At 40.2% G+C, this 25,692-nt stretch overlaps 1 protein-coding gene across 18 annotated transcripts in view; it reads left to right on the forward strand.

Annotated features, from left to right (window-relative positions):
- beta-Spec (spectrin beta chain) overlaps nucleotides 1-24,365 on the forward strand; it is a 231,010-nt gene extending 206,645 nt beyond the window's left edge. For all 18 annotated transcript variants that reach the window (XR_010853332.1, XR_010853335.1, XR_010853331.1 and 15 more), the window contains one exon: nucleotides 24,062-24,365. The gene's annotated coding sequence lies outside the window, so the exon portion shown is untranslated. The remainder of the gene's footprint in view (nucleotides 1-24,061) is intronic.
- The last annotated feature ends 1,327 nt before the right edge of the window (nucleotides 24,366-25,692 follow it).

The raw sequence follows: 25,692 nt of genomic DNA on the forward strand, positions 1-25,692 counted from the left end.
ACAATCATACAACATACAAAAACAGAACAAACAAAGAATAAGGAACAAAAAATGATTAAAGATTAGATTTAAAAATACAACCAAAAAAGTAATATAGCATTAAAGACCTAAACCCATAATATAATAAAGTATTATAAAGTATTATAAAAATGGAAGGTGAGGAAATTAACCATCATAGAAGAATTGGAGGATAACCAACAAACTAACATTTCTGAACTTCAATATAATACGAACAGATCATTTGAAAGAACTCTTCCTAAAACAGGAAAGAAAATACTAATGTCTATAATGAAAATAACCTATTAAACAGAAATAAAAAATAAAAAGGAGAACTGATAACCAAAAACAAAATTAGTCCTTGAAGATCACACACACAGAAACCTATCAATAGGGGTCCCACCTCAAAATCAAGAGACTGTATACCAAAGATAAATAAACCATATATCAAAATGAATATGTAAGCAGAGATATAATAATTTCATCTGCAGTACTTACAACAACAAAAATCCATAATAAAAACATGAGACAGGAGACATGCAGATTTAATCCCTGCTTTTATGAAGTCTGCAATAAAAACAAGAATACAACAAAAGCAAGCTTAATTAATACACACGATAGGAAATTTAATAAAATACAGAAATGGAGAAACAACTCATAGAGAAACCCATGAAAAAGGAAGAGTATCAACCATGAATGTCATATATATTACTGTACTGGAAAAAATGTAAAAACCAAAAATAAATTAGCAATGAAACAATTGAATCAAACAATACTAATACTGTTACAAAATATGCCATATATGAAGAACAACAAAAATATAACCGGTTATCATTTACCCCAGTTATAATAATGTAAAAAGTAAATTATAAACTTGTGTAAACAGTAAAAATCTCAACCATTTCACAAAACCTTTAATAATTGTATAATCCAGTGGAATTAAAGGTTCTTCAGACCAGATTACATCTTGGAGAATACAATACAGTGTCTCAAAGACTATGAACTGATAGCAATATGTTTAAACCATTGCCACCAATAGGTAAATATTTACCAGCAACAGCATCACAAAGAAGGTATATAACTTGGGAACTGCAATATGACAAATTTTAAATCGATTTATATTTTTCATAACTAACAAACCTTTGGTCTTAACGTAAGGATAAATTCTTTGGCACTAGCTGGAGTTCAGCTAAAAAATAACACAAGGAATTGGTGGCAACTGGTGTCAGCCAATAGGGGAGGAGGAGGGAGCTATGAGACTTGCTTTACCCCAGCTACACATCATCAGTTCATTTTCCTTCTGGCCCAGGAAAAAATGAGGGGTGGCTTGAGCTGGGCCATATACTTTAAGACCAAAGGTTTGTTAGTTATGAAAAATACAAACCTTGGTCTTAACATAAGGATGACTTACTCTTGGAGGAGGCTAAGAATCTTAGAACCGACTGGGAGTTCAGACCAACTGGGCTCACTTCCTGATCTGTTGAGCATAGGTTACTGAATAGCCAGACATCTGGGCTAATAGAATATGAAGTACATATCTCTAATGTGTCTTGATGATGTTCAAGAACTGTCTGAGACAACAAAACTTACATTAGCCACCAATGTGTCTGTTGCCATTTCAACTCTCCCCTTGTAAGAGAGAGGAATGGGAATTGCTTCTATAAAGAATTTGTATTGTGTACAAATAAACATATAAAACTTTACAGAATGGACACTTGCTCACCTGCATCTAACCAGTTCCAGCATATGATGGAATTATTCTCTCTACTGCCTGCTGGTAGAGAAGAAAAAGAAAGAGAAAGGAAGAAAACCAGTCATCTCGTTCATTCTCACTTTCATATCCAATGTCATAGCTAAGATACAAACTGTCCCGTGAGGGGCACTAGATGAACTACACAACTTGTTGAGCAGCCACCACTGGACCCAAGGAAAGTGTCCTAGGACCTGTGGGCAATGTCCAACAGACAGAAGGATGTGAAGGTGGTTTGGTGAAGCCAGGTACAGTACCTGCCTTCACAATCCTGTGAACCCACAAAATCTTGAAATCAATAGTAGGGCCTAGGCCCCTAAAATCATGTGCTCTTGCATGCACTGTACAGTATCAGCATCTGAATGTAAAGCAGAGGTGTAAGTTTGTCTAATCACTTCACGTAACCAAAAGGAGATAGTATTCTTTCTTGTTCCAGCGTGTGCTAACAAAAAATCTTTGGCTATCAGGTCTGAGATGCGAGTCCTTTTAAATAGCTATGCAGTGCCCCGACAGGGCATAACAATTCATCTGGGTCATCACCAACAAAATCACGGAGAGAGGGGTTTGAGAAAAACTCGAATCTGTAATCATGAACAGAGGGATTTTGAGTCTTGGCTATGAGTTCTGGGACAAATGCAAAGGCTATGGAACTCCAACCCCCTGTATGTTTAACATTAAGAGTCCTTGTAGTTCACCGACCCTGTTTGAAGAAGCCAAGACCAGAAAGAAAACCGTCTTGAAGGTTAAATTCCTGTCTGTCGAGCCCCGCAAGGGTTCATATGGAAGGCGAGTAAGACTGCTGAGAACCTTGGTCAGGTCCCAATTTGGAGGTTTGAGATCTCTTGGGGAACAGGACTGCTCGAAACTCCTGAGAAGCATAGAAACTAAACATGATGACAAGAGATCCATGTTTTTGTAAACAAAGAACTAGTCAATAGAGCAGCTCTATAACCCTCGATGGCTGAAATTGTGAGTAAGTTCTCCCTACAGAGAAAGATGAGGAAGTCCACTACTTGTTGAAAACAAGTTCCAACAAGAGAGAAACCCCGTTGATGACACCAATCACAGCAGACTGCCCATTCTCTTTGATACACAGCTGTAGATGATCTTCTGAGGTAGCCTGACATCTCCATCGATGATCTGCAAGAAAAGCCTTAGCTCGCAAGAGATACTTGATAGTCTCCAGCTGTGAAGAGACAGACCCTACCAATTGGTGAAACCTCTCTATGTGCGGTTGGCAAAGAAGGTTGTGATGGAGGAATCTCTCTTGGAACTTCAGCCAACAAGGTTAGGAGATCGGGAAAGTATTCTGGGTGTGGCCAAAAGGGAGCCACTAAGGTCATCCTAAGCTTCTGAGGGATCATTACTCTGTTGATCAGTTGATGGATTAGGCAAAAGGGGGGAGAGGCGTTTGCATCCAGGTTCCGCCAGGGATGTTGAAGGGCGTCCTCTGCCACGCCCAAGGATCTGGAACAACCGAATAAAATCCTCTAGTTTTCTGTTGAACCTTGTTGCAAAAAGGTCTACCATGGGACTTCCCCCACAGATGGAATAGCCTTTCCACTACCTTCTGATGAAGTGATCATTTCATCCCCAGTACCTGACCCCGACGGCTCAGCTTGTCTGCTGCGACGTTCCTCTTGCCTGGGATGTATCTGACTGAGAGGTCTACTGAATGGAAGACTGCCCACTGGTGTAACTGTACAGTCAACCTGTGAAGATGATGGGACACTAGCACCCACTGTCTGTTGACACAAGCTACCACTGTAGTGTTGTCGGACATGAGGACCACGGGTGCGCGTCACCCTTTCTTGGAATTCTTGAGGTGCTAGGAAGGCTGCCTTCGGCTCCAGGATGTTGATATGAAGCCGTTTCTTTTGGAGACCACATAGTCCTGATGTTCGGAGATCTTCCAAGCGCACTCCCCAACCTTCATAAGAGGCATCCTCTTTCGATAGAGGAACCAGAGGCATGGGGGAATCCCTTGAAGGGGACCAAAATACCTTCAGTCTCCAGTGGACCAAAATACCTTCAGTCTCCAGTGAAGGCAGTGAAAGTGAAGACGACTGTGAGGAACAGCTTTTCTAGGGATGACAAGTAACCTAGGATGACATGCCACTGATGAGCTGGATGCTTCTGTTTGGACAGGAAGGACTGGGCTATGCTCATGAACTTGACTATTCGCTGATCTGATGGAAACACCTTCGCCACTGTCATGTCTATGATCATGCCCAGGTCAAGGATCCTCTGACTGGGCGAAACATTCAACTTCTCCAGATTTATCACTATGCCTAAGCCGCAACAAAATTGGATCAGATTTGGAGTAGATGATCTCTTTCTTGGATCAGCTTTACCTGAGAGCTTGCGAGGATTAGCCAGTTGTCAAGGTATCTCAAGATGTGAATCCCATGAGAAGGAGTCCAAGTTGAGACTAGGGTGAACACTACAAGAAAACCTGTGGGGCTGTTGATTGGCCGAAGCAAAGAGCCTTGAATTGGTAGACTATCTCTCCAAGGCTGAAGTGAAGAAATTTCCTGGATGATTGGTAATTTGGAATATGGAAGTAAGCATCCTTCAGGTCTATAGTCAGCACGATGTCGTCCTCCCTGACGGCTGCAAGGACTGTGCGTGGGGTTTCCATCTTGAGTCGAGTCCTCCTGATGAAAAGTTTGAGAGTTGACAGGTCTATTACCAGTCTCCAATCGCCTGTTACCTTGGTAACCAGAAAGATGCAATTGTAGAAACCTGGAGAAGGGTCTTGAACTATCTCCGCAGCCCCCTTTACCATCATTTTCTTCTCTTCCTCTTGGAGAGCTAGATGCTTCGGTGATCCTAGAGCATATGTTGACTGGTGAAGGGGAAGCTCAAAGATGGGAGGAAGAAACTCAAAGAGCAGTAGACATCCCACCCATAGAATATCTATTACACAGGTCTCCACTCTGTACTGCTGCCAAGCTGCCCAACGGCTTGCCAGGGACCCCTACTGAAGACAGACTGGGGAGAGGCACCCACTCTATCGTCCACCTCCTCTAGCTCTGCCTCTGCCTCCTCTTCTGGGCCTGGAGGAGTGGGCTGAAAGGGCTGCTTCTGAGTAGTTTTCTTGGTTTGAGGTAGCGAAGGTTGAAGTCCCTTAGGTGATGTGTAAGAACTAGATTGAGGTCTTTGTCTGGAAGTGCCAGCACAAGAAATGCCAGACAATTTCGTGACAGCTTGATGTATGAGATGATCATTATTGTTTGCCATACGCCTGTCAATTGCAGAATCAAGCTGATCCTTGGGGAAGAGAGACATGGAGGTCAAGATATCCCCATTCCATAAGGCTAGAATGGAATCCATGCTGACGAATTTCGAAACTTTAGAAATAGTGGCATCTCTTCTTTTTAGTAGCAAACTGGCCCACACATTAGCTGTTAAGTGAGCAAAGTAAGAAATCATCTTACCACCACATTGAAGTGGCACTCTCTTCAGTGTTGCCCACTGAAGAGGAAGAGATCTGAGCCACTGTTTTTGCCCATAAATCAACCCATGAGGCAACCAACTCTTAGTGAGCGAAGGATGGACCCTCTGCTTTTATTTGGTCTAAGGTAATGCCTACGCCTAAACGAACCAGGTCTGGGTTAACTTGTTTAGGCTGTAAGGAAACCTTGGAGGTTGCATAAAATTGTCTATGTAGGGGCAATGGAGAAGGAAATAGCTTCAAGGATCTACTGGAATGGAGTGAATTATCCCTTACGAAGACAGAGAATTCACTTGGCTAAGAGTGAAATCAGCATACTCAGAGCATGGTAATCCCAAGGAAGACTTAGCCTTAGGTCCTAGAAAAGCTTCAATGCCTGAAGTGTGATCTGATGAGGTAGCCACAGTTTCATCAACTAGGTCATTACACCAACGAGTAAGTTCAACGACCTCAGCAAAAGTAGTCATAAACTCTTAGGGGCCTGTATATCTATAGAATGGGGAGTAGTCTTGTCCTGAATGGCTTGATCGGTTCCACGGCCATGCAGGGCAGTCATCTCTAGAAGAGCAGCCACAGCTGTGAGATCGGGAACAAGGACTACAGTACAGTCACAGCCGTTCGTTAGTCTGTCGTTCCTTGAGGCACGGACACGGCTATTGGCTGGGCTGACATTCCTTGAGGCAGGGACATGGCTGTTGGCTGGGCTGACATTCCTTGAGGCAGGGACACGGCTGTTGGCTGGGCTGACATTCCTTGAGGCAGGGACACGGCTGTTGGCTGGGCTGACATTCCTTGAGAAACAGTCATGGGCAGAGTGTCCTAGTTGGTGATACTTCTGTCAATATACTTCTGCTCAGCTTTATTCTTGATACAATCAATTTATGCTCGGCCTTATTCTTAACAGAAGCACGGTGTTTGGTTGGGTGTTATGGCTAATGAAAAAGAAAGCACCTACCCTTACCATTGTCAGTCTGCTTTTGTTGAGTCATCTTGTAGTCCTGGGGTCTCACTGGTGTCTGGCAATCAATTAAGGTTACCCATGAGTCTCCAAATATTGCTCCACAAGCTTCAACATTTCAGAGTATCTGTTGGCACTCTTCCCCTGAGGAATAGTGCCATCTCAGTCAAACACATGCTGACAGCTTGTTTCCTGATGAGAAAATCTGCCAAGTCTTCAAGCTGTTTTCTGCATTCTGCCATTCCAATCCACCTGTTGAAATATCTCAGTAGCCTAGCTGCAAACTGATGGGAGCCTAATCATGACCTAGCCTGTCTCAGAATTTCTTTCTAAATCCATCCTCAGTCATCTCATAACTGTTAACATTGCTTTCTTTAAGCTAAAATAATTCCAGGCTTCCTTAAAAGGCATACTACAGAAAATCTGCAGAATCTTACCTGTTAGTCATGGTTTTGAACAAACAGCTCACTCATCCCTACGCAAATATTTCTTATCTTTCAATGAAGCTGCTCATGTCGTCGTGACTTTCATTAAATCTTGGTAATTTTGGATTTGCAGTGACAACATGGACGATAGCACTTCTTACCTGCCCTGCTGTTTCTGCTCCGAGTCTTATTATTTGGAGCTCATGTTCTTGCTGTATTTCAGCTTCTCGTCTTGCCTCTTTTCTTACTTTTTTTTCATAAGCTCTCTGTCTTTCGGCTTTGTGTCTTGCCTCTTATCTTACATTCTCTTCATATGCTGTCTTTCTGCTTTATTTCTTGCCTCTTCTCTTACATTCTCTTCATTAGCTTGTCTCTTCTGGCTTTTGTGTTCTGCCTCTTCTCTTACACTCTCTTCATAAGCTCACTGTCTTTTGGTTTGTATCTTGCCTCTTCTATTACAATCTTCATAAGCTGTCTTTCAGCTTTGTGTCTTGCCTCTTCCCTTACATTCTCTTCATTAGCCTGTGTCTTTCGGCACCGTGTCCTGCCTCTTCTCTTACACTCTCTTCATAAGCTCACTGTCTTTTGGCTTTGTATCTTGCCTCTTCTATTACAATCTTCATAAGCTGTCTTTCAGCTTTGTGTCTTGCCTCTTCTCTTACATTCTCTTCATTAGCCTGTGTCTTTCGGCACCGTGTCCTGCCTCTTCTCTTACACTCTCTTCATAAGCTTACTGTCTTTTGGCTTTGTATCTTGCCTCTTCTATTACAATCTTCATAAGCTGTCTTTCAGCTTTGTGTCTTGCCTCTTCCCTTACATTCTCTTCATTAGCTTGTGTCTTTTGGCTTTGTGTCCTGCCTCTTCTCTTACACTCTCTTCATAAGCTCACTGTTTTTTGGCTTTGTATCTTACCTCTTCTCTTACATTCTTCATAAGCTGTCTTTCAGCTTTGTCTTGCCTCTTGTCTTACATTCTCTTCATTAGCTTGTGTCTTTCAGCTTTGTGTCTTGCCTCTTCTTTTACAGTCTCTTCATTAGCTTGTGTCTTTTGGCTTTGTGTCTTGCCTCTTCTCTTACATTCTCTTCATTAGCTTGTGTTTTTCAGCTTTGTGTCTTGCCTCTTCTCTTACAGTCTCTTCATAAGCTCCTGTCTTTCAGCTCTGTGTCCTGCCCCTTCTCTTACATTCTCTTCATTAGCTTGTGTCTTTCGGCTTTGTGTCTTGCCTCTTCTCTTACATTCTCTTCATTAGCTTGTGTCTTTCGGCTTTGTGTCTTGCCTCTTCTCTTACATTCTCTTCATTAGCTTGTGTCTTTCGGCTTTGTGTCTTGCCTCTTCTCTTACATTCTCTTCATTAGCTTGTGTTTTTCAGCTTTGTGTCTTGCCTCTTCTCTTACAGTCTCTTCATAAGCTCCTGTCTTTCAGCTTTGTGTCCTGCCCCTTCTCTTACATTCTCTTCATTAGCTTGTGTCTTTTGGCTTTGTGTCTTGCCTCTTCTCTTACATTCTCTTCATTAGCTTGTGTTTTTCAGCTTTGTGTCTTGCCTCTTCTCTTACAGTCTCTTCATAAGCTCCTGTCTTTCAGCTTTGTGTCCTGCCTTCTCTTACAGTCCCATCATAAGCTATCTGTTTTTTGGCTTTGTGTCTTGCCTCTTCTCTTATAGTCTCTTCATAAGCTTCTGTCTTTTGGCTTTGTGTCCTGTCTCTTTTACAGTCTCTTCATAAGCTCTCTGTCTTTCAGCTTTGTGTCTTGCCTCTTGTATGATTTTAATGCCTGTCTATCTCTACTGCAACAACAACAACATGGCGGTAATTCGCAGAATGTTCCCAAGAATTGTGGATACAGCATATTACAGAAAACTGTTTCTTTTAAAATATTAAGGAACACACATACTACATCCCTCCCCTTTTTAGTAAAAAATACTGTACTGGAGCTATATATTCAGCTTGTGATTACTGTATTTTACATAAGACACTCCAATACAGTATTTATTGTTTAAACTCAAACTTTCCTTGTAATACAGTAAAAAGACCAACTTGAACTCAACAGCTTTCATATATTTTATATGTACAGTGATGTATTCAGATTACTTCAGAAATCACTGTAAAATTTATCTATTACTTTCATTACAAAACAAAATCAGAAACTCTTCAAAGAAAATATTACATATAAGGACATTCCATAATCAGAATACATACAGTACATGTTGTAAAAATCAAGTCACTTCATGTACCCCATGTAGTACATCATCATATATGGATAATATACTGTACTGCGTAAACAAAATAACGTACAGCATTACTTTACATAATCTCTTAAATAACTGGGGGGTTTCCTTATTCTAGTTGACCTTCTTTCAACATTAGCATTACTGGGTGTTGGTCTACTTAATACAGGACTATCATCATGATTTTGGAGAACAGTATTTAGTTGTTCTTGACCTGACTCTGCACCATCTAAATTGAACTTGACATCATCATCTCTACTGTGAAAATCACCTTCTTTACAGTCATTCCAAAACTCAAATTTGTCTCTTTTCATTTTCAATATGAAGTTTTCATAATAAAACTAATATTGTAATACTTACCTGAACACCTGAATTAGCCCTTAATCCCACTAGCCCGAACAACCTCAATTACCAATCTCCCTATGGGAATTTTAACAGCCAGCGTTACCAACGCTGCAGGTAAAATCTTGTTACTGAGCTACCACAACAAATGGTTGGTAACACTGACACAGGTGTGTGCCGACACGCCCCATTCCCGTCAATTGCTTTATTCAAGGTCCAATTGATGTGGGGAAGGAGGGTGGGAATCATTCAGGTGTTCAGGTAAGTATTACAATATTAGTTTTATTATGAAAACTTCATATTGCAATACACTCCCTGAACACCTGAATTAGCCCGATTAACAACATTTAGAGGAGGAGGGATCAATTCTATTGCGCGTCCCTTTACCAACCTCAGAGATGGTAGCTCATAATCTGTTCTGTCTAGGCTATCTTGTTTATTTAACACTCACCCTGACGATCGCTGTTCTTGGTGAGGAGACATGCTGGAGAGTACTTTGATCGTCTGTCAGGTCAGTCTTGTCTCCATCCGTCGACCTCCCATGTGGCTATTCAGAGCCTCTCATGTATGGAGGGAAGTGAAGCAGTGTGCAGAGCCGCTACCCCTCCGGGAAACCCGACTGGGTTTTAGGAAGAGTCAGACGACCGACCGGTGACAAAGTATCACAGCGTCGACGAGAAGCCTAACCTACTCGAGCACCCCCGTGGACTCTCGTAGGGAAAACACACACACACAAAAAAAAAGCGAGACTATGCTAGTCTAAAGAAAACGTACTAATCTAATTCCCTGTGATTATGCTATCAGTTACCTAACAAGGAATTCTTCTCTCCGATTGAACTACAAACCAACGGACTAAAAGAATATCCCTCTGGTTAAACGGAACGCACCCTAGATCGAGTTAGTCGCAATGACGGACTAAGAGAATGCTCCCTCAGTTAAAACAAACGACGAGGCGAATTGAACATCTTTTAAATAGAAGGAAGTAAATACTGATATGGATTTCCAAGTAGCTGCTTCCAGAATAGAAGATACTGAATAATTCCTTAGAAAGGAAGATGAAGTGGCAATACTTCGAATGCTGTGTGCTCGGGGTAATACAGGGCTTGCAGCCGACGGAAAAGAAGAACTACTTACCTCCCTCAGAAAATAACTGATAGCGTTCTTAGACAGCGAATGGGACGGATTCCGCGGAGAGACGAAAAGAGTACGCGGACGACGGAGTTTTTCCACCTTAGACAAATAAACTTTCAATGCTCTAACTGGACATAAGTGCATCTCCGCTGGGTCGCCAGCAACGAATTCTTGCAAAGAGTGAACTCTGAACGAACGAGGAAGAGGGTTAACGTCCGAATCCGTCTTTGCTACAAATTCTGGTAGAAAAGACAAATGCATATCGTTCCCTGAATAAGAGACTAACCTAGAAATAGCCTGAAGCTCACCCACCCTTTTTGCTGTAGCTAAGGACGTTAGAAAAAGAACCTTCTTAGTCAGCTGTCTCAGAGTTAGAGCTTCTGTGGGTTCAAAGGCAGGGGAACGCAGAAAGAGAAGTACTTTCGATAGATCCCACGGAGGAGCCCGATTTGGCAAAACAGGACGTTCAATCTTAAAAAGAACGCAATAAATCATGGATGATTTTACTAGAAGAAATCTCAGGAGATGGAAGCTAAATGTACTGCTTAGCATTGAGCGGTAACCGGAAATAGCTGAATACGAAAGTCCCTTGACTTTCCTAAGGAATAACAGAAATTCAGCTATCTTAGCAATAGATGGTCTAGAGATGGAGTGGCCTTCCTTACGACACCAACTTCTATACATTGTCCACCTGACTTGATAAAGTTTGCGGGTTGATTTTCTCAAGCTGAGAGAAAGCTGTCTAGCCACAGCTTTAGAGAGTCCGGTTTGTCTAGCTGCTCGCTCGATAGTCGCCATGCAACTAGGTTCAGCACGCGAGGGTTGGGGTGATAATGATGGAAATGCGGTTGTTTGAGAAGATCTTTCTGCATGGGCAGGAACATCGGAACTTCCGTGAGAAGCTCTAGGAGTTCTGGGAACCAGGGACGTTGGGGCCAGCAAGGAGCTATTAAGGTCATATCCGTCTTGACACTTTCCCGCAATTTCCTGATCACTTGATGAATGAGCCCGAATGGAGGAAAGGCATATACCTGCATTCGATTCCAATTTTGTAACATCGCATCAGTGCCTATCGACATGGAGTCCACTACTGGAGAAAAGTACACTGGAAGACGATGGTTCCATTTCGTCGCAAACAAATCTACCGTTGCTGGCCATTTCCGGAGAACTTGTTCTACTACGTCCTGAGCCAACGTCCACTCTCCCCCCAGTACCTGACGAGAGCGACTTAACGAATCGGCCAGAACATTGAGACTCCCGAAACGAATTGAGGAAGAAGAGAAACCTTCTTTTCTTCGCACCATCTCAGGACTCTCTGAGCTATTAAATTGAGATCAGCCGATCTCGTGCCTCCCGATTTCTTAAGATACGACACCGCCGTTACGTTGTCACAAAACAGAGCCACTACTCTGTTGCGCACAAGATCTGAGAAACATCGGAGGGCCTCTTCTATTGGCCTGAGTTCCCGAAGATTGATTGATTCCTCCCGTTCCCGATCCCCCCAAAGGCCCGAAGCCTGGGTTTCCTCCAAGGTTGCCCCCCAACCCTGATCTGAGGCATCTGTGTAAAGATGAACGTCGGGAAGAGGGGAGTCAATAGACCTTCCGGGTGTCAGATTCCCTTCTTCTGACCACCACAGAAGATCTGAAAGGCAAGAATCGTTCCAGACTATGAACGCGCTCTTGTTGCGGAAGTCCCAGCGATTCCTGAGACATACCTGGAGAGAGTGCATCCGGAGACGAGACCCTGGAATTAAGAGAGAAAGAGAAGACATCCTCCCTAAGAGGCTTCTCCAAGCTGTTACCGGCTGTTCCCTGGAGGACAGGAACGCCTCTACCTGATGTAGGACCGCTTGTATCCTCTCCCGGGTTGGGAAAACCTTCAAAGGAAGAGAGAGAATCCTCATCCCTAAATAAGTCATAGATTGTGTTGGTACTAGGCAGCTCTTGGCAAGGTTTAGGCGAATTCCTAGTACCCGGCACAGTTTTAAGAAGTCCCTCGCCCTTACAATCTCCTCTAGAGAGGAGGCAAGGATCAGCCAATCGTCTAGATATCTCAACATTCTGTATCCCCGACGATGCATAATTGTTGACACAGGAGACATGACCCTCGTGAATACCTGAGGTGCTGTGGTCAGCCCGAAGGGGAGAACTTTGAACTGGAAGGTGCAGGAGGAAGACACGAACCTGAGGTACCTCCGAGAATCCCGATGAATCGGAATCTGGAGGTAAGCATCCGCCAGATCCACCGAGACCATCCAATCCCCCCTCCTGACTGACTGCAGCACCGATTGTGCAGTCTCCATACGAAATTTCACCGTCACCACCCGACGGTTGAGACTCGAAAGGTCTATAATGGGCCTCCACGCACCTCCGGTTTTTGCTGCGACGAAGACTCTGCTGTAAAAGCCTGGAGAAGGAGAAGCTGGTTCCAACGCCCCCTTCTCCAACAGGGCCCGAATCTCCCTCGCTAAAGCCATTCCCCTGATAGAAGACGGGGAATAACTCGGAAGGTTGACAGGGGAGGAGGACAGAGGAGGAAGGGAATGGAAAGGGATGCGATAACCCAACCTCAGGACCTCCACAACCCAATCCTCTGCCCCCCACTCCCTCCAAACCCACCAAAATGGGGCGAGACAACCTCCCACCAGAATGGACGAGGGACATATCTCCTATTTGTAAAAATTCCGTGACAACGAGGGTCTCGAAGTAGGCACCGATGCGGCCTTGTTAGCGAAACACACCCTCTTGGGAGTCCTAGGGGGAAACTTCGAAGCTGTTCTCTTGGAAGGAGAAGACTTGCGGACACCCCTAGGGGAACGGGAACCCTGGGCTGCTACCCTTATCACAGCTTGCTGAGATTCCACAGCAGAATTGGTGGCGACAAAATTTACCATATTCGCCACATCTTCCTCCCGGAACAAGGAATTGGCTAGAGCTAAAGGAGCTCTGAGGAGAACTTTCTTATGAACGTCCGGATAATGTGGTGGAAGATGGCCGAGGTAGAAATCATGCCTTTTCTTACTTACAAAGGTCGTCGACGAAGCCAAGGCATTCGCCTGATGAGCTAAACCCATTGATACAGACGTAATTAAGCTGTCAAATAATCCCGGATCCGAAAGAATATATCCGTCATTCTTTAAGAAACCCATTAGACCTGATAACATCCACAGAGAGTGCGAGAGAGCCTCAGTTTGATTACGTAGAACGTCTTCTAGCGCCGCCGCTTCCCTAAGGGAAATCCCTACAAGACGAGTCGATGCCGGAGACCTCGATAGGATTGCTTCAACAGATTCGTTGAGAGGCAACCTGGAACCTGCCGAAGGATTACCCCGGACTGAATAGATAGCCTTCCTAGGGGAAAGAAGAGAAATGTCCTGCCTATTAGAAGTCACTGCTGAAGCTAGACGACCATCCACCTCCTCCAAGGCCTGCCTAACCCGATCAAACCAAACTAGTCCGCATGAAAAAGGAACAGGAGATGGCTTGGTGGCAAAAAAAGACTCAAAAAGAGATTGATTTGGTGCCTGCGGAAGGTCCGGAGCTCTTGCTTGAGGGTACAAGGAAGTGACGTAATCCAGCATACGTCTGTAGTCCTTTCCACTGGAAAGGGGACAATCCGAATTCTCTGGAATTTCCTGAACCTCCGGATGAGACTCGAGATCGGCCATGTCCGAACGGTCCAAGACAGACGAAGGAGGAGGAGCTGAACGGTGCCCAGACGATGACGAAGGGTCGGCGAACAGACCGCCCAAACTAGAATGCTGCATACCTAAACCTAACCCGGAAGCCGTATCTGAATCCAATTCGTTGATTCCACGGAAAGGAAGAGAGGAAGGAGCCGAGGGATCCGAAACCGCTGCTAAATTGCTACCAAAGGTGGACCGAGTGAGAGAAGCCGAACCCGAGCTACTAAACCCTGCAGGAGGATGAGGAAGTGGAAACGTTCGCGGAGGGATGGAAGAAGAAGAAGAAGAAGAAGAAGGGAGAATGAAAGAGGTGGGAGTTACCAACGGAGCTTCCGCAGCGGAAAAGGTGGGAGACGGAAACCTCGGGCCGAACGGAGATGGTGCCGCAGGCCCAGTCAAAACCGCGGGTCGCAAACCCGAACTAGAAGAGAGCCGCAAACCCTGGGAAATACCCGGAATACCTGATGCCAGAAGCGGAAGCAAGGGGTTGCGTATGCCCGAAAGAGTTGAATCTGGAGCACTAGAGGCCAAATTTTGCCGAAGTTGAGTTCTCACTGGACTGGAAGATGCTCCTGAACCAAGAAGAAGAAGAAGAAGAAGAAGAAAGATGACTACCAAGAAGAAGAAGAAGAAGAAGAAAAAGAAGAAGAAGAAGAAGAAGAAGAGGGAAGAAGATTCTCAGGAAGAGCCGAAGATTAGTAAAACCATTCAACCAACAACCTCTCATATGAAAAGGAAAATATAACCTTTAGATAGACCCAACAAATCTGCCCCTTATACTGAAGCATGTCCACATCCCTTGAACATATTCTCATTAGTAAAACCATTCAACCAACAACCTCTCACCAAAAAGTCTATAACCTTAGAAGCTGAAGGCATCACATCCCGAAACTACCTTAGTAGATGGAGGAGACCTTAGTAGATGGAGGAGACCTTGCGCCAGATCGAAACAGAAGTGACGAAGGAGAAAATTTTGCCGGAGCACAAACTCCACTGGAAACCGAAACCCCAACAGGAGACCGACTCTGCACAACTGATGCCTTCTCCTCACTACCTAACCCCGACCTATCCATCTTAGTCATACCTAGCTCTTGATTCTGACTAAAGCTTTCAACATTGCATTTTTCTACCATACTACAAGGGGGTTGGGGGGGAGGGTCCTTCACTGTCTGCTCCGCGACGAGGGGGCCGGCAGAACCTACCCACTCGGAGGCTTGCAGTTCTCCATTACCCTCAGCACCCGTTAGGGCTGGTTCTGGAACAGACAGGGGAGCTGAAAGAGAAGCAATATTAGACATCCTAACACTACTACCACTATCCTTGCTAGAAAATTGTTGAAAAAGATTAGCTACTAAATTCGTCATACTACTTGTGATCCTATCTTCCAATTGTCTAACTAATTCTGAATTCGCTAGATCTGAAACCGTAGTCTGAGGTCCTTGAGGCAATGAAGAATCCGACCGCCGTTTTCCGCCCTTACTAGCCAGCGATTTGCGATGGCGAATGTAATCTTCCATCTGTTCCGATGTCCAGTCTGAACATTCATCGCAACGCGTTTGTAAATTACATTGAATTTTCCTACATGCCTGACAAATGGAGTGTCTATCATGTCTCAAAGTACTCATCCGTTTCTTGCAAGACGAGCAGGAGCGATGGGCGCTGGCATCCACAGTCGTAGGGGCAGACGAAGTCGAGGTCGAAGGCGCAGTAGTGACAGGAGAGGAGGAAGACTTGTCCATAATGATCAATCACGTTCAAGAACCGGCGAAATCAAATCCAAAGACGTTCCACGACGAAATATTCCAGAAAAGGCCGAGAAATCCAAGCAGAAGGTCGTAATCCAGGAGAAGAGTCCGTAAATCCAAGCAGAATGTCGTAAATCGGGAGAAAGGTCAGTAATTCCAGTCCAGAAATCTCAAATACCCAAGAGGAGTTGAGCAATAGGATTGAATTTCGCTCTGCTGAAGGGAACAACCGTTCAGCAGCGCAACAGAAAGCAATTGACGGAATATTCCACCTGTGTCAGTGTTACCAACCATTTGTTGTGGTAGCTCAGTAACAAGATTTACCTGTTGGTAACGCTGGCTGTTTTCATAGGGAGATTGGTAATTGAGGTTGTTCAATAACTTTCAGGTGTTAAGTGGTTCAATATTCATTTTTTCTGAAGAATTTCTCCCCCTTTGTATTTGGTGCTTTCAACTTGCACACTGTTATTTTCAATAACTTTATAACCTTATTTTCTCTAACATAAAAGTTATCATAATACTCTTTCCCCTTTTCTTTACATTTTTTGTCTCTTAATCTAATTTCATCATCACAACCATTATGTATATTCTAAACATACCTCAGGCAATTTTGTTCTAATTTTTCTAGAATAAATGAGTTCTGCAGGGCTAACACTGATTACAGAATCTGGAGCAGAGCTATGAGCTTTTAAAAAAGTATTAAGTTTCTTCCTCCAATCTTCACTTTAAGCTCTAATGGTTTTAATAGCCTTCAGAACTGATCTATTTTGTCTCTCCACTTCACTATTGGCCTGCGGTGAATATGGTGTTATTTTTCTATAACTACACCATTTACACTCAAAGCATCTTTAAATTCAGCAGAAGTAAATTGTACACCACTGTCTCTTAAAATGAGTTCTGGCAAACCATGAGATGTAAACCAATTATCTAGACATTTTACTATATTGGTAGTACTAGTGGAATACAATATTCCTACTTCAAGCCATCTATCTAGAATAATAGTCTACTGCAACTAAAAAATTTTAACCACTCGGCAAAGGACCACATATATCTACCCCAACATATTGCCATGATCTTTCTGGTAAAGAAGCTGGTTTCAATGGTTCTACCCTGTATTACTGCTCATTAATAAACATGCTTTACAATTCTTTACATAATTTTCCACATCTTTATCTATACCAGGCCACCAAACTTTTGTCTTAATCTACTCTTACACTTTACAACCAAATCAAGAATCTGTTTTACCAAAGATTTAGGAATTGTAATTTTTTGTCCCATTAATAGCAAACAACAAGGGTACATACTTCCTCTTTAACATGCTTAAAAGCTGGAATCACCAGTCCTAACAGCTTTTCAAACTTTACTCAACTCCATATCAACACCAGACTGTTGTTCAATTTCCCTAGTACTTAAAGCAATAGATGTTGCACCTTTTGCAATAAAATAAGCATATTCCTCTGCTACACTACCTTTAGGAATATCTGATAAGGGTAGTCTAGACAATGCATCAGCTGCATTAGTCCTTCCTGGTTTATGCTTTACTTTAAATTGAAAGGCTGCAGTCTCAGAACCCATCTTTCAATACACAAAGGAGGTTTTGACTTGGGAGAATATTCTTCAAGTGGTTTGTGATCACTTATCAATTCAAAATGAATACCTAATACATATAACCTAAACCTCTCACAAGCCCTTACAACAGCAAGTGCCTCCTTTTCTGTCTGAGTAACGACGTTCAACATCTGTCAATGACCTACTAGCATACATTACTGGTTTGAAACATCCATCGTTTTGTTTTTGTACTAAAATAGCTCCAAGTCTAACTGAACTAGCATCTACAATCACTTAGGTATGTGATACAGGATTAAAACATGCCTTGCTTTCAGCAGACATAAGCCTCTTTTTTAATTTCTGAAATGAATGTTCCTGTTTGCTTCCCCACTGCCAAGTTACATTCTTCTTGTTAACCTTCTTAAAGGCTCTTCCACAGTTGACAAATTATTGATAAACCTACCACAGTAATTTACAAGACCAAGGAAACTCCTAACCTCATTTACATTCTCTGGCCTTTTAGCCTCATTTACAGCTTTAACTTTATCATCAGTAAGTTCAATGCCATTCTTTGAGAGAGCATTTCCCATAAAAATTAACTTTTCCAAACCAAAACTATATTTATCTGGGTTTAGAGTTAAATTTATATTACATAATGTTGCCAATGCCTTTTCCAACCTACTGTCATGCTCTTTAATATCATTACCAAACACAATTATGTCATCAGCTAATACTATGCCTCCTTCACAATCCTGCAAAACTGTTGCAAAATATGTTGATAAACTTCAGGAGCACAGTTAACTCTAAACAGCAATCTTTTGTACCTGAACAACCCTTTATGAGTAACAAAAGTAGCCAAATACCTACTCTTTGGATCTAATTCAATTTGATAGAAGCCCCACTTTAAATCAAGTTTGGAAAATATAACTGCACCATTCATGCCAATTAACAATTAATCTATTGTTGGAATAGGGTGCCTAGTTCTTAAAACAGCCTCATTAGCTCTCCTCATAACAAACACAATCTCAATTCATCACTGTTACCTGGTTTTGGGACAAAATAGGAGCTGAAACCCATTCAGTAGGACCTTGAACTAGCTCAATAATATCTAAACCTAACAAATCATCAAGAGTTTTCTCAACCTTTTCCTTATACTACAAGGAATTCTCCTCAAAGGGTGCTACAGGTTTCACATTGATGTTATATACATGCAATTTCAATTGGAAATCAGTCAACTCACCAAGACCTGAAAACAAAATTCATACTTCACCTTTAAATTTGAACATTTATCACATACAGTACTTGCTTTTATTTGGTTAACCTCCTCACCAATTCTTAACATATCTAATGCTATGGCTGTATCTGTACCGAGTAAGTTATTAGCAATGACATCATCTTTCTCAGCAACCATGAAATCTACTTCAACACATACTCTCCCAAATGGGGACTCAATTTTTGCCCTAAATTCTCCTCTTACCTTTAATGGGTCTTCACACTAGGTAAGGATATAAATGCTTTTTACAATCTATCAAAATTACAGACTCACTTAACTTTTCCAAATCACTTGCAGTAATAATATTACAGGAAGCACCAGAATCAATCAGAAATTCAATAGGTACATTACTAACATTAAATCTGATTACAGTATATATTTACATTTTTGACATGAAATAGATGGTCCCCATAATGATCACCATCTTGCGTCTGCCTATAAATCTATTACTACATTAACATGCTGATTATGCCTACATACGTTGACCTCTTTGGCCCCTGGTATAATTCTAGCACCGACACCTCTTCCCCTGGACACTGTCATACTAGGCTAGGTTACGACACTGGCACTTTCTGATCTGAATCATAGGTAGGATATGAAACTATGCCGGACCTACAAACACAAGCCAAACGACATGTCTTACCACGTTTCCGGCACATTCTATTTCTTGCAACACTGCAATCGCTCTGCCAATGATCCTGTAAGCCACAATGCCAACAACTTTGATTTATGTTAGGCCTACCGGAATTATTTCTCAGCCAATGAGAATAAACAAAATTTCTTTGTATTTCCTAATTCCTCCCTTTTTGCATCAAAAGTTCCAATAAGTTGGGGCTCTTTGACGTAACTTATTCAATCCGAGATTATCATCTTGCCTAGCCTAGATCTCAGTTTCTTCATTACCTGGCTTGGATGGCTCTCAGCCAAGATGACTCGCCATTTCTACTGTTATCTAATGTCAAGTTTCTCTTAAAAATCAAACTCTTAACTTCTTAGAAAAACACTTTTCAATTATCTGATTTCTAAGATTAGAATTCACTTCAGCTGTGGGATACTCACATGATTTAATCAGATTTCTTGGTCGCCTCTGGTCAAGAATCCATAGTTTCGGACCGAGCCTTGCAACCCTGCCTGAAAACATGCCTCTGTGATACATTCTTTTTAGACATAAAATGGTTATCTAACGCCTTAACTGCATCACCAAAACGATCTCTGGCCACTGGCAAAGTTCTAAAAATAAGATGTTAGGTTACTCACAGTATGCTGTCTATTCCTGTTCCGGTGCCGACATAATACTGGGTTTGAAAGGATCTTGTCACCTCGAAAAATATCGGGGTGAGCAGTTCTCTTCACCATTGTGCAATTTTAATCCGGTGGCAGTAATACGCAGAATGGTCCCAAAAGTTTCAGTCACATTTGAAAAAGTTTGAATTTTTAAAATTTTATATTTTGAAAATTACAGCATGACACTGATTTTCTCTTACATTATCCTTGTAAGCTCTTGTCTATCATCCTCTTGCTGTTTCTTTCACTTTGGTTTTATGTACAGCGCTCCACATGGATACTTCCCTCTCTGTCGGGCCCTTGTACGTTTTCAAAATAAGGTGCTTCTTATATTTTATAATTGTCTTTCAGTGTTTTCTCGTCAGTATCGTAGCTCCTGCAGGATAGGAAAGTCTTTAATTTTTTTTAGTTGCTTTCTTCTTATTAAATTGCATAGATTATTAGTCAAAGCCATGATCCGTACTATTTTTCACCTTTCACACATATTCTTTACATGCTGTGCACTTATTGTCATCATATGTTTTATGTTTAATATCACTATGACCTTTCTTTACACAATTTTCACACCTTGAAGATGTTGCTAGCATATTCATTTGATTTGTAATTTTCACCACATCTAGGGCAAGCTTGGTCATTTCTACAATTTGCTGCGCTGTGACCAAATTCCTGACATTTATAGCATTGATAGGGCATGTAACAGTCGAATACTTTGCAACGGCTATACAGTGCACACAATTTGTCGCCTCTATCATAGATAACCTTTCGCATTTGTGGTGTAAATTTAATGATATAGTGTTTATATTTGTCATCTTTGGCTATCATTTCCTTTACAATTTTCAGGTCGTCATTTTCAGAAATGAGGCTACCTATCCATATATTTTTCTTTAGAATTTTATCGACAATGTCATCATCCTTCGGGACATAGACTACTTTTATTTTGGGTTTAAGTTTACCCTTCTCATTTACTGATATATTTTCGATATTCTGAATCTCCATTTTTGCCTTTTCTAAGTTTTTCCTGTCTGGAATGTTACAAATAAGTGTCCATCTCTTGTTGTTTTACTCATAATTTGTCGCTATTCATTTGCTGCTGTGCTCTCTTCGTTCGTAGATTTGATCAGAAGCACTTTTATTGTCTTTAGTGATTCAGGATAAGTTTTGTCCATGTTTGTTCTGGTCTTGACATTTTTACCAACATTATCAATAATTTGTTTTGGATTTTATCTGTGTTGATCATTACGTCATTGGTTTTCTGAGCCGAATCCTGAATCAACTTTGTTAGCATCTCTGTGTTTTCTTTTATTTCTTCAAGTTCATCTTCAATGAGTTTTTTTGTGTTCTTTGTTCAGGCCTCTTGCAGTTATTACAGATGTACAATATGTTATCACTACGAAGTATGGGTGTGCATCTAATCTCGATGACCGAACATTCATAACAAAACTATACGTCACACATTTCACAGCTAGTTCCTTCCTCAACTTCCCAAGAGCAATGTCCGCATGTTGCTGACTCTCTCGATCTGGGTTGACTCTTCCTTCTCTAGTATTTTATTTAGTGTTCCATCTTTACGTGCTGCTTCGATAATTATGAGATAATGTTTGTCTGATAGTTTGATCTTCCCTTTACTTGATTTAATTTCTAAAGTATTTATGTTCTCTTTTTCCTCCCTCTTCCTCATATTCACTTTGAACATTGCGCAAGTCAGGCACTTTTCACAGAGCACTTCACAGACATCCTACCCACACAAAAGCTACTCAAAACACTTTATTCATTCTTTCTCTTTTGCTCTGCACAGATAATATTTTGTTGTTCTGTCACGAATTATTTTAATTTGTGTCTTTTTAAGCCCATTTCCAGGGCCAATTCAATGAGTTTTGCCAACTCTGCCACCATGCAGATATTTACGCTACTTGCCTAATAGGCTGACACTGAAAAAAAGCCACCTATTTAGTCCTGGTCACTTCCACTAATTCTATTGTGACACAATTTGTGAAATAAGGCCCTATGAATGCAGTGGCCTATGTTTTTAAAAATGGTGTCATAGCACTTAATAAAAGATAAAAACAATTTTAATTAACACTGTGCAGACTGTTACTTGGATTGACTTGACAAGCTGCTGTCAAGCACTGAAGGGTCTCTATTCCTTAGAATGACTCCTTTACAATTAATTCATTTAAACAGTAACAAGGCGTTCTTCATTCTTCCTGAGAGGAACCTGGAGGGTGGGGTGTTCCATTTCTATTGCCTTGTTTTACCCATAATTTGTTGCTCTCTTGTTTTGCATAGATATATATATATGTATATATATATATATATATATTATATATATATATATATATATATATATATTATATATTATATATAGATTAGTATATTCAGTATAATATTTATATATATATATTGTATATATATATATATATATATATATTATATATACATTATCAATAATTTGTTTTATATTTTATATATATTTTTATATATATATACAGTATATATATATATGGTTTTATGATATATATATATATATATATATATTATATTAGCATCTCATATGTTTTATATATATATCTATATTGTATCATGTTTTATATATATATTTTATATGTTCTTATGTTATATATATATATATATATATATACAGATATATATATATATTATCATATATATATTATATGTATACATCATAACTCAGCTGACCTGAACATGTCATAAAAAATCCATAGTTTTCTAATTTCTGTTTTTTGGGGGGCAGAAATCATGGAATGCTTTCTTTTGTGTTGACACTTGAAAAACATCCGTATACAGCACAAACTCTTGTCATTCGTATAGTCACTCAAGCAATCTGAGCTAATATTTAAATTTTTATATAATGATATGTAAATAGCATGGGAGTATTTCTTGCTGATCTCTACACACGTATTTGTAAATAAATGGTCTGTATGTTTATTCTTGCTGCCTTAGCTATGTCGGGGTTTAATTTTGTGGCCAGAACGCCAAAATTTGCAGAAGATCTTTTACCTCCCTCTTCTTATATTTGGTTTGTGGATGGGTAGACCATGTATTTTCTAGACCTTGGTTTCAAGATATTTATAGATGGCTAACTTTCACAGACAACCATTGATTTTAAAAGAATTTAGTAAAATCTTTAGTGATTATGCATTTCATATTTGTTCAGATAGTTTCAGTTTTTCTCTTTTTTTCTGTCAAAGAGATTCTGATTTTAATGGTTCTGTCTAAATTGATTTGACACATATATTGGTAATTTTTAAAACTATCTCCAGGCCCTCCAAAATGTTCAGTAAAGTAAACAACTGTTCATATTACCTGCAGATAAATACTTTTTTAAGAAACAAATTATCAAAATTACAGTAAGAATTTTATCTGGGTCAAAAACATAAAGAAATTTTTAAAGTTTAATTATAACTCCCCTTGGGTGCAAATTATTTCCTAGGTATAGTGAATTCCATATCAAATAGTATTTGTTTATATATATATATATATATATATATATATATATATATATATATATATATATATATATACATACTGTATAGTAAAACCCATATTCACAGGGGATGCGTATCGCCCCCCGCGAATAGCTAAAATCTGCGAATACTTAAAACCCCTCTAAAAACACTTAGAACTGTCTATTTTGATAGTTTAAACACAAAAATAACTCTAAAAATGCTTTACTTAAGTATTTTAATAGTTTTATCACAAAAAGTGCATTTAGCCATAAAAATATGAAAATACAGTAATTAATGAATATTTCTCAGTGAAAAATACCGCGAATGGGAGAGTTTTCTGCAAATAATGGGTATATAAGTTCCACAGAGAAATCTGTGAAGAATACGTGAGTCCGCAAATAGTGAGACCATGAATACAGGGGTTTAGATGTGTGCATATACAGGGGTTTATATATATATATATATATATATATATATATATATATATATATATATATATATATATATATGTATATATATATATATATATATATATATATATATATATATATATATATATATATATATATATATATATATATATATATATATATAAATGATACACACATATATATATATATATATATATATATATATATATATATATATATATATAGAGGGTGACAACGATTTTTGAGCAGGTATTTTCATATAATCAATTACTTTTCAAATAATGAGACTAAAAATAACTAAAATGCTTCTCTTAATTTTAACCATGCTTTTGGTTTTGCAGATTGAATCCAAGGCTGGTGGTAGTGTGTGGGCAACGTCATGAACAACAAACGACTATGCGGCTTAGTAACCTTTGCTGAATAAAGAATATATCATATGTTCCTCTTTTCATTGATTTGGTATCTGGCCTTGCCGTCAATGGAAAATCATGCCTAATGCATGAGAAGGTGCTAGCTACTTTTGTCAAAGTTTCCTATTCCTCAAACTTCAGTGAAATGTTCTAAAATAATCTTTTCATATTTTTGGGCTCTTGTTCCTCTGATAGTTTTCATCATGTATATTCTTACAAATACAAGTACTGCAATTCTACTGTGTTATTTTCCCATTACATTTAGATGCTCTTCTTTGCCATGAACCAATGCATCCAGATTCACTGGAGAGTGATTAGACTTGGAGCAAAACTATGTACAAAAATGATATTTGCAAGAAACTGATAGAACTGTAATTTAACAATATCATGTTTCTTAAGTTAAGTAATACAACACAACAGCAAGATCTGACTTGCTATTTCCAATCAGAGGCTTTAGCTGGTGCTTAAAAACAATGAAGGAGAATGAACAATTACAGCATCAAGGTAAAGGCCTCTAAAAGTATCTAAATGCAATAACAGCATCAGGATTTAGATGTTATGTTATTGCTGCCATTTTGACTGACTGATTTATGACATTTTGGCTGTCAACCCCAGCACTTAAGACAGTGAAAAGGAGTTGGAGTATGTGGCATAATGGGGAAGAGGTGGAAGGGGGACAGAGAGGCTCACAGGTGGTGGTTGTCTGAGTGGAAAATTCTTAAAAATGTAAAATTTCAAAAAAAACAAAACAATGGGCTCTTTCTCTCTTACAGAAATCTCCCTTCCATAACTACTAAAATCGGGTTATATAATAATGCAAAATTATTTACTTTTTTTACCACCAAAAATACAAATGTCAGCGTAGACCAGTCTTTCCTTGACTTGATTCAGTTACGTGGGAATCAGCTGACATCACATATTTGTGAAAACTTGCAAGCAGATGGCCTTAAGTTGGAGAACTTACACGGCCAAAGATACAAGAATGCCACAACCATGGTTGGACATATTGGTTGTGTCCAGAAACATATTTTGGATATGAACTGCAAAGCAGTGTTTTTTCCATGTAACATTTACTCACTCTTGTCTCGCTGATACACATGCAGTTTGTGTTGGGACACAGTCTGTGACTTTCTCTGGTATTGTGGAAAAGGTGTACTCATTCTTCTCAAGTCCTTAAGGAACATGTAGCCATACCAATTCATGTCCAGCAATCATGTGGCACATGAACTTCAAAGCATAAAACCATACACGTACTTGCTGAGAAGACTAATGAAATATTATGGGCTTAGGATGTCTGCTAGATTCTCTGTCCAACTTTACTGTTTGCTTTCCATGAAACTTTTTGAGTATTTCTAACTGTTTCTTATTGTATGAGTGTTATTATTTGCTTATTGGTTGAATATTAAGACAATGAGCCAAACCCATCAGTCGCTGCAGCCTTCCACTTCCCTTACAAGGAAACCTCTGGTATTCAGGCACTGCCCAGGAAAGGATAGGCCTGCAACAGGTTTCTTTCCTCTGTGGAAGTGGATCCTCACAACCTTTGTGCTTCATGCAGAAAC

The sequence above is a fragment of the Macrobrachium rosenbergii genome, chromosome 6 (genome assembly GCF_040412425.1).
Source record: "Macrobrachium rosenbergii isolate ZJJX-2024 chromosome 6, ASM4041242v1, whole genome shotgun sequence".
Taxonomy (NCBI): Eukaryota; Metazoa; Arthropoda; class Malacostraca; order Decapoda; family Palaemonidae; genus Macrobrachium; species Macrobrachium rosenbergii.